Raw genomic sequence first — 11,156 nt, forward strand, 5'->3', positions numbered from 1 at the left:
TGGGGTCTTGACTTCCAACACTCCAGCGTCATTGATTGAAAAGTTGTTGTAATAGGCTGGAGGGTTCACTGAAAAGTGAAAAATTGGGAAGGGTTAATGAGAATGAACCAGAACTGGAAGTCAGGTCTGTCCTTTGTATGAGTGTTAACTTCTCAGCCACAGGAAAAAGGAACACGAAAGGCTGTTTTTCAAACACTCTGTCCTCAAAACAAGTCCTGGAAAATACACTCACACTTCAAGAGTCTCAAATTAAGCATTTCATAAACTTCTGGCAATTTCTTCAGGAGGAGAAATCTGATGGAACTCTCTCTCTAGATGGTCCTGAATGGAAATTCTTTGATCAAATTGAAGCCTCTAGAGTGGCTTACACTTGAAATCAGGAATTGTTTTTTGTTCCTTGGAAGGAAGGTAAGAATAATCAAACATTTACAAGTAGCTGGACCCTGCAATAATGACTGAGATCAGATTTAGCTCGTGGAGCAGCTCTGCAGTGAAGCTGTGGGCACTTCAAGACATCTGAATGGACCCTGCACTTCCTTATCATTCCCTCCAGTAACAGATAAATAAATCATCCTGAATTACTGTGCCAATGTCTAGAAGAAAAGAAAGGCTCTTACCCAGCTTGATGCTGTAAATTATTTTTTCATTTATACCTTTGTCTCCATCCTGAGCCAAGACCTCTGGGAAAACATCCAGAGGACCCACCTAGAAAACATACATGAACCTGAATATCTTAGAAAAAATCACACATTAACTTCAAATCTTTCCTTAGATAAGTCACAGTTTTGATTAAAGAAACAAGAAACATGTATTTAATCAATGTCATCCAGAAAAAAAATTCTTTCTTTGCCATATGTGCTTTACAGAGAATGATGACCAAGATATTCAATGGATACACTGTGTTTAAGAAACACCAGATTATGAAGCTGCAGTCACAGATGGAATTTATGTTTAGAACATTGACTATTTCAGTTCCATTCCTCTCCTGGAAAGCAACATGTACAAGTCTATACTGCAGCCCATATAAAAACAGTAATTTAAAAGATGAAAACATTTTAGAAGGGCTAAAATTATTCCTTTCAGAGAATCAGAGAGGAACTTCTAACAAAAGGAACACTGGAGGTCTAACACTAAAAGTATATGTGATTTGAAATACTTTAACAGGAAGATAATGACATAGAAATAGGGATAATAATGAACCTTTTTAATTTTAGTGGGTTACTCTGATAAAACTATACTGGGTTTTTTTTTTTTTTTCAGAATACATACAGAAACCTGAGTCAAACAAATACATTTCACTAAGAAATCTCTATTATATATAGAAAAAAAATAAGTTAAAAAAGTAACATAGACCATGGATTACCATTAAGATCCTTATTTTTGCTTACCTGGTTGTAATGCTGTATGAAGAAATTACACTAATTAAAACTATTTTCAGGAGTGATGGACAGCCAGTTGGCCTTTGAGTTTTACATTAAAAGCCCTGTTAAAACAGGAGTTTGAGCATTTTTTTTCCTTTTCTTTCTTCTTTCTTATACTTTTTTCCCCCAAAATACAAAAGGATGTGTTTCTATCACAGAAAATTCTATGCTTCACACAATACATGGCCTGTTTATCTGGTAGTTGGAGATCTACAGCTGATAGCTTTTTTCACTGGTCAGCACAGAGGAAAGCAGCTCCATCCATCTGAAACTGCTCAAGGAAGAAGAATCCTTGGGAAAAAACCCCTGTGCATAAGGATAACTTATTTACAGCAGCATTCAGAGAAGAGCTTTTACCTGGTTTTCAGTGATGTTCCCATTGTATGTGGATTGACTGAAATAGGGGTTCAATGTATCATAATCTTCCACATTAATTATTAATGGAGCAGTGGCACTCTGGTTTCCAAATCTTTCCTGCATCCCAAGGGAAAGAACAAAAATAAGAACAACTCTCTGGAAAAAAACCCAGTGGAAAATACAGCAGAATATTATTACATATATTTTGCAGCATTTTTAAGCTGAGAATACTCAGTTTGTCAGATTAATCCAATGCTAGGAACAAAACTATCCACAGGTAATCTTCCTTTAGTTTCTCATTTTCTATCAGGCATGCAGAATATAGAATAGAACATTTGCTACAGCTGTACTATTTGCTAGGTACCACAATAATCCTAGCAAAACCATTTATTTTTAGTTCTAAAAGGAAACGAAGGCAAATACATACTCAAATCTCAAAAAAAAAATACCAACCAAACAAACAATAACCTGGTAAGGTGCAGCAAAAATTTGAGACATCTGCCAGAATGAATAGCTGAATATGTGTTACAGTAGTGGAGAATTAATATGTACAGTATTTATACTTAGAGAAACACAGAAAGAAACTTGGGCTGGGATTTGAGAGGAAACAATGGCTGAAATATTAACAATGTGCTACTTTGTCTCCATTATAAATCAAGTTACAGACACTACATTTGGGTTGGGAACTCGCAAAGCTGTAAATGTGTAGAAATTGGGATGCTGTAAAAGAAAGGAACTATCATTGTAGAACTGTTGTGGGTCTCATTCTTCTTTTAATTTGTGTCATACCTTTGCTTGGACTGTTAAATTGAAAAAGTTGACCTCGTTGTAATCCAGTGGTTTTTTCACCATGATGTTTCCATCTCCTTCCCTTATAGAAAAGTAATCAGAGTTTGGGCCCTATTAAATGAATAAATCAAATATTTTATATGATTGGTAATGAAATACATTTTATTTTTCTTTTTTTACACCTTTCCTATTGGACTATATTCATAAAGGTGCAGGAATGTCTCAAGAACCACCAATGGAAAGAAAAAGGCTGATCCTCCTCCACACATGCCTGCCCTGTCAGTGCCCACAGAATTTCTATCTGATTTATCTTATCCCATGGCACACAGGGGAATGGCATCAGCTTCCCTTCACCAGCTATAAAAGGAGCAGAGAAAAGCTCAGATGTGAAGATTTCCACTGCAGATATCTACATTTAATTGAGATGATCCTGAGGACTGGAGACTGACAGCAAATCCAACATAAACTTTAAAAAGAGGGGAAACTGCTCTCCCTCCTGCTACTGCAAAGAACCACTGAGTTCCTTAGCTGTAGTTCAAGAGTGCCATAAATCATTCCACAAAAGTTAAGAAACAAGATTCAGGCCTCACTGCCTGCCAGGCTGATCCTGTGGTATAACTTGAAAGGTCTCTTGGAAGTTTTGCAGATTTTTAATCTTCACAGTGCAAGGGAGCACGCTGGGATCAGGCCCCAGGCTATGGATTTATGAAATTCAAACTGGTGTTCAGAGTTTCCAGCTAACAAAGGGCACTCACCCAAAGACTGTAGGTAAGGATGCTGAATTCTGGTGTAATGTCCTTATCCTGAGCTTCCACTTTTACAACCGTGGAATTAATTCCAGCTACCTAAGGGGAAATAAAGGTCATCAAATCAGGAACTCAGTCACAAGCCCCCATCCACATCCTTCCTAACTTGGGGCAGCAAAGTTGTGCCACCTGCTCAGCAAATCACCTCCTGCTGCAATTTTTGGCTGGGAATGTGTCTCCATCACCCCATTCCCTCAGCTGTACGTGCAGCCCAGCCTTTCCTTTCCACACCCATGGAATGTGGCAGATAAATCCCATAAGGATGCACACAAGGAACTAATCTCAGTGTGGTCACATTAGAAGCTCCCCAAAAAGTAATTTAAAAATATCCCAGGAAAAAAAGTGTCAGAATTTGCCAGAACCCACCTCTGACACTGAAGCACTGTAGTCAGCTTGTTGAAATTCTGGAGCATTGTCGTTTACATCTATCAGTTTCACATTCCGGCCGTTCTCTATCTGATCAGTCTTGGAGTGGAAGAAATGACAACAGTGAGGTGGCAGCACTCTGCTAACACACAATTTCATCTAGAATGAGATCCTCAAAGAGACACCCTTTCATTAAACTACCATTTGGAATTAGACTACCATTCCTAAAATTAACTTTTTGAAGTTTACCTTCGTTTTCTGTGAACAAAAACACTCCTTTCAACCAGCAGACTTCAACAGGAAATCTTCTACAAGATACTCTGAACTGCCTGCATCATAGCTTTCAATTAAATACTATTGCAGAAAATAATCATTTGCATTAAATTAGACAATAAATACAGTTGATAAAGCATGGTTTGTACTCACTGTTCCAATCCTTTGGCAAACAATAGAATACCAGACCATATCACCCTAAAATTGAACAGACAAGCCAAAAAATAATATAATTGATGAACTAATAATATGATTAGCAAAGATAATTTTTGCCAAAATTATACAAAATTACTCCTAGCACTTGAATCCTCAGGTGTGCTGTGCCAAAACACTCTGCTTAAAATTAACACTTTGTAATTACTTTGCTCTATATTGTAAGGTTTATTGGACTGCCATTCCTCTACTACTGATATCCACCTATCCAGATCTCACCATCCCCCTGTACCTGACTGCTCTCCCCCCCAAAAAGTTGACAGAGAGTACAGAAGAACAAGTGCAAGAAGCAGAAGTGTTTTAATCCATTTGGGAAATATCCAAATGAGAAATGCAAATGTAAAAAAAATAAAAAAAAAATTCAAAAGTATGTTTTCATCCATTACAAACACTGTTTGCAGCAGTGTTTTTTACAACATGCCTGGTCCAGGTCTCTGAGGTACAGTGCTTCTCTGAGTGTCCAAAACAAATCCAGTAGTACTCTGAAATAGCACTTGTATAATAAATTTTGTATATATAAAAATAAATATATAAATAAACTTGTATAATAAATATTTTACATATAACAAAATAAATAATAATATATAAATTAAAACAAACTTAAAATAAATATTAAATAAAAATAAAATATAAATGACTATTTTGTGTATATAACAAAAATTTTGTGTATATATAGATAAACTTGTATAATAAATATTTACTCTGCAGTACTGCACCATTTTCATACTCAGAGGCAACTTCAGCCAGGCAAAACACTGACATTGCTTTCTAAATTCCTGGTAATCCTCCAGAGCCAGAACTGCCTAGGAAGAAGAATCTGTCCCTTTATGCATCAAAAATCCATAAATCCATTAGTGAGTGAAGTGCTTGTGATTCAGGATCACCTTCTACCAAGTTCCACCTGCTCAATCTCACTTTGGTGAAATATTCATGCTCCTGAGAGGTGAGTTGTGAGGCAAGTGGCACCTGTCACAATGCATGTTTACATGGCTAGGAAAGAACCTGGCTGGCTGTCAGATGACAGCAAAGTTCAGTTATAGGACACTGAAGACATTTATCAGATATTAGTGAGAGGTAGATACTGAATTCTATTCAGACAAATCACTCTTTTGAAATACCAACCTGTGTTGTGAGAGAATGAACAATTAAAATGCATCATCTTAATGCTATTTCTTTTTCAATTGTCAAGAAAACTTTTCTGTCTAGGTTTTATATGCAGTAAAAATTATACCTCAAGAGCCTCAACATCCAATGCCCTTTTGGTTCTCACAGTTGCAGTGCTAGACTGAGAATCATAATTCAGCTCTACATAATCCAAGTGTTCAGGGAATACAAATTCTTGTAAGGTCAGACGCACATTGGGTGGGATATCTGTAATCTGTTCTATAACACCTGTAAGAGAAAATGGAACAAAATTAGATTGCTTTACGGAAAAGAAATCTACAGGTTTATTTCATATGTATTGATAACTTGATTACTGGTGAATTTTGGTTGCATTTTATAGAATTTTGGCATTTTTAGCTAAACTGTAAGATCTGTTAAAGTCCTCTTGAGTACACTGCACAAGTGTATTGATGCATTTTTAAAGCCACATAAACCAAATTTTTCCAATATATACACAGGATATATCCAAAACTAAAAAGCTTGGCATAATTTACACCTAAATTTCCACCTTTTTTATTTTGGAAATGGCTTTTCTGCAAAACTTTTTTTTTCCCAATGTTTACTGTGAAAATGTAATCAAAGTCAGCCAAAGTCACTGAGGGGCTGCATGGGTTTCAGTACTTTCCAGACACAAGGGCCTCTCATATATTTTAGCTGCATCTATCAGGCAGTAAAATCCAGTGTGGATTCAGGTGCAAAGTGTGTGGCCTTTCCCTTAATGTATTCCTGTTTGTACAGGACACAAACACAAAAGTCTGCAACCTTCAAATCAATTCTTATGAGATTTTCCACAACCATGCATTTAGGAACTATCCTCCTGAAAATAGGATGACTTGTTATTTGTAGTGATCAGGATTCCTGTTAGACTGACTGTGCATTACTTGTTTGGTTAAATACCAAATTTGTTTGAAATTGCTTTGGAAATGTTTCCTTTTAAACCACCCAGCATGGTGTTACTGGTAACTTTATTAAAGAAAGTTCCCTCACCCACATCATCAAGACATTTATGTTTATGTAATCATACTTATCTCCTCATGGAACACGTTATCTGGATTACAAACCCATAATCCCTTCTCCTTTCCAAAGTCTTCCCTGAACAGCGCAAATATTTTCCATGATCTTCAGGAAACTTCCCAGCTGTGTTTCTTCCTTCTCCACTAGTTTTGTACCCCATCACTACTAGTTTAGGTTAGCAAATGCTTTCTGCAACAGTCCCATCTCTGATGTCCATGCACAGCCCTGTGCTCTGGGTCTCCAGGAGTTTCAGGAATATAACCTCATCTTCTCCCAGCAGCAGGGAGTGTCAGGAATGCTGACACTGCTGAATGCTGGGAGTGCCAGCCAGCAGCCCAGAGAATCTGGATTTTATTTGTGTGGGAGGACAAAGGGCAGTGAGCTGACAGCGAGCAGGGCTGGGTCTCAGGGGCAGAGCTTGGTGTGGTGCCACCCTGCTGGGTGCAGTGCTGAAAACCCTCCAGGAAAACCAAATCCAGCTTTGCCTGCTGCCAGAGGCTGTCCAGTGCTCCAAGCAGAGCTGGATACATCCAGCCAAGAAGAGTCAAGCAGCTGCCTAGGAAACAGCATTCCCTCCAGAGGAGAAAGCCAAATAAAAAGAAGTAATGGGGGAAAATTAAAGCTGATTAGCCCTCTTGCTTATTCATCAGATATGCCAGCAGATTCATTCACACATACAATGCACACAGAAGGCCAGAGTTCTTGCTGGCTGATTAAAAATCAAATGGAATCGGAGTGAAATGTAGTTATCCTCCTTTCTAACTCCATGCAGGAGCCAGACACAGCAGCTAAGCTTCCAGAACTCAAAAAGGAATGTTTCAAAAGTGATTATAAAAAAAAAAAAATCACTGTTGTGGATCATGTTTGTTTTCTGTACATTGTTGAAAGCCAGAAGCAGTGAAGTTTGCCTGTGGACAGCCAGCATGAGATCCTAAGGGTTATGACATATCCCAAAGGGAAACCTTTGGCCATAACTTCATGCTTTGCCTTGTGAAACTGCTGGGTATCCATTAAGGACATCAAATACTGGCTGGACAAGGTGAACTGAGAACATTTTCTGTACTCCTTTTCTTTCCCATTGCCTGATGTGACTATTCAGACAATGAAATCCTTGGATCAGGGAATTTGGGGGGGGTTATATTTATTTATTCCACTATATTTATTTATTCCACAGTAAAATGTAGAAACTGCCACAGTTTCATGTAGGCAGCTGCTGCATCCAGCCATGGACACTGCTGCAAATCAATTAATAATACAGACTCACTATAAAATCCACTGACTACATGAGGCAATAAAGTGCATTTGGGAGGAGATCAGACAACTCTAGGTTAGAATCCTGATTTTACCTGTATATTCATCCAAAAAGCTTGAGAGCTCCAGTGGCCTGGGTGGTACATCACAGTTGATAGTTGTGATTTCTAAAAAGAAACAGAAATGTCATGTACAAAGAACAGAGAGGGACTGTGTCCAGAAATAGAGGAAGGTAAATAAGCTGATGCTATGTAAACCCAGATGCACACAACAGCTCAAATTAAGCTCCCAAATATTTATCATGGTGGCATCTTGAAGGGTTTAAAGCAATATCTGAAGGCAGTAGGCAAACATTGGTGTCCTGGAGCCAATCTAGGATTTTACTGCCTGACAGGAGTGACTCACTGCTCAATGGTGTCCTGATGAACCATTTGTGGAAATCGTAATCGAAACAACTCTTGGACCTTGGCCCAGGAATTGTTTTCTGCTCCCCAGGCAACCACAAACATAAAGCTACTCCCCACAGAAACGGCAGCAAGAATCCTGGAGCTTTTTACCTAAAATTTACTCTCCTTAAACCTTTAGAGAAGAAGCCCTTTGGGAGTATATTATTTTTTCATGAGAAGTGGCTTTCCTAAGTGGCTTCTTGTACCTCAGTCACCTCTCCACATTGACAGAAGTGATAAACTTTTTGTTTTAATCATTAAGATCTACAAACTGTACACAGAAAAATCAACCAAAACTTTCCCCCCTTCCCTGAGTAGAATTCAGCAGCAAAGCTTCCAGAGTGCAACCCATGCTCTTACAGATACCTGTGCAATTCTTGTGGTCTTTATGTGGGTTTGCACCAATGCCAAGAACGTCCCTACTCCTTATCCTTGCCTTCCTTTTGGATACTCAAAGGGACATTTGGTATAAACAAGTATTGGGCTATTTTCCCCTGGCCTTCATATCTGCCTCACTTTATGTGATCTCATTTATAAGTGAGCAGATTTCTACACAAGTCACTGAATAGAATCCTAATGACTATTTCTAGGCAGCAGCTGCTGGGTTTAGGTTTAATTCACCACCTCCATCTCTGAGTATGCTAAAGCCTAAACTCTGGAGTGGTGAAAAAGGTAAAAATTTGGCAGTTTTCACTTTAAGGAAGCCTCAATACATCAAACAGAAGTGAAACTTTTAGTGAAGTACTTATCACTGTGAACAGCAGAAGTAACAATGGTAACTACTCCATCTAATTTAGCTGAGCAGCAGCAGCAAGGAATGCAACTGATTCCAACTTTAAAATTTTCCATCCTCAGACTCAGCTTCAGCCTAGGTATTTAAATTATAGACTGCTGCAGATATAAAATAATCAAACTCCCCAAAGTTAAAGAAAACTTGTAAAAACCCTTGTATATACAAGAGCATGGTCTTCACCTGTCCGTCACTCAGTCCCTGAAAGCCCAAACACCACTTCCAAGGGCACCAACATTGCTTGTTTAGAAATTATTTTATCAATAAATCAAAGTATTTGAAACTTGTAAGTTTGTGATTTATATGAATTTAATAAATTTAATTTGTTGTATTTCAATAAAAGCAGTAAAATAATCAGGCATTTATAAACGTAACAATACTCACGTTGTGCATCGAGAGAGAGGAACACAACCCAGCCAGCCACGGTGAAAACCAGAGCTCTGGAGAGAGCCATGGGCACTGCAGGAGAACTATCCACCTCAAGGCAAAACCAGATGGTTGTTTCTCATATAGAAGACTAGCAAAGAACCATTTCATTTGCCATATCACAGGTTTGTTGTTATCCTGACAAATGCTTCACCAAGAACAAGGCACAAGACTGGAATGAGCCTCTGAGAGCAACCCACAAACTATATAATGTGCTTATCATCTCCAGCTTGTCAGATCAAAGTCCTCCTGGGCAATAAACCAATAAACCACATTTTGCTGTGACACAAAATGTGACAAGTGCATTTTTATTTTAATTTTCCAACCAAGAATAAATGAGCAAGGTGTCCTGGCCAATGTGAGAAGAATGTACATGTTCCCTGGGAAAGGAAACTAATGGGGAGTGTCAGGAGGCAAAGGGACCAGCACTGCCCCTTTTGTCATGTAGTGGTGGCAGAGTATCTTCACTAACTCTGTTCCACATGGAATAAATCCAGAATTCCTGTTTGAAAACTGGTTACTATTCGATGTGATGAAAGCAGACACCTCTGAAGCATGTCTAATATTTTACAGATATTACACACTGGAAATAAGTTCAGCAGGCAGCTAAAACATTTTACTTCAATGAAGTTATCAAAAAAAAAACCCAACCAAAACCACCAATATTTTAAGCTTGTAGAGAACTTCAAAGACTACAAACAACATGATTGAAAGTATCACTTGCAGGTAAATATACCTTGACTGGAAGGAGCAACTGAATACACAGAAAATGCTGCCAGCCCAAGATATTTCTGTAATTGTGCCAGCATGTTTAGTCATGGCGGACAGTAATTACTGTAGGCTGAATGAGAACACAAAATACAATAAAACTGCATAAAACAACTAAAAATAAAATTACCATTATGCTGTCTTAGCCTTGAATAAATGAAATGTGGGAGCAACTTGAGCAGAAGCAATTAAAGAAATACTGAAAGAAGCTCAAGCATGGGAACCATGCTTTTTGAACAAAGGCCACGTGCAGCAGTGATTATGCCTTCAGTGGTGTTATTTATTGCTGGTGCCAATCACAGGTAGGTAATTTTTTTCTAGGTTGATGTTTTCCCATACCTACAATGGCCAAGCCTTTACAATTTTAGATAGCACAGGAGGAAGGCAGGTCTGTGCACAAAATGCCTCCTGTGAAGAAGAAAAAGAAATTCCCTTACCTAATTCACCAAACACCTTCAGACCATCACAGCCAGGCCAGAGCCTACATAATTTGATATTTGTACTGAAAAGTTATAGCAAAAAATCCTCTTGACCACTGCAAATATTCATGTACTGGATGCCTTAATCCCAAAGCAGAGGGAAGGCCATGCAGCCTCGGTGTTCTCTGGGAGCTCTCTCAGCAAGGGCCCCCCCCAGAGCTGGAAGCTCAGCCATGAGAGGTGGCATGAGACCTTAGGGGATCAAACTCCAGCAAGACCTCCCACATTACCCATGGGGAAGCAGCCCAAAAGGTGAAGGAAGAAGGCCCCTGGTGTACACAAACCCCTAGAGGCAGGTGTAGGATGAAAACTCCTGCCGAGATGCAGCACAACTCTAATTCTCTCTTTGGAAGCTGTAGCAGTGGTTTTGCTGTGAGGATCTTGGTCCAAACCAACAGCAGCACCTCCCAGAACGTGGCATTCAATGCCCCTGTGATTCCCAGAGTGTAGGATCCCACAGTCCTGTTACACTTTACAAGTTGCTGCAGCCTTCCATGGGGTGATGGATCCTTCAGGCTCACCCTGGTGCTGCTCAGAGACAGGACAAGCCCTGACATCAGGGACATGGCCACTCTGTGTGTCACTTGGCCTCA

Source organism: Ammospiza nelsoni, chromosome 3 (genome assembly GCF_027579445.1).
Source record: "Ammospiza nelsoni isolate bAmmNel1 chromosome 3, bAmmNel1.pri, whole genome shotgun sequence".
In the NCBI taxonomy this organism is placed as follows: Eukaryota; Metazoa; Chordata; class Aves; order Passeriformes; family Passerellidae; genus Ammospiza; species Ammospiza nelsoni.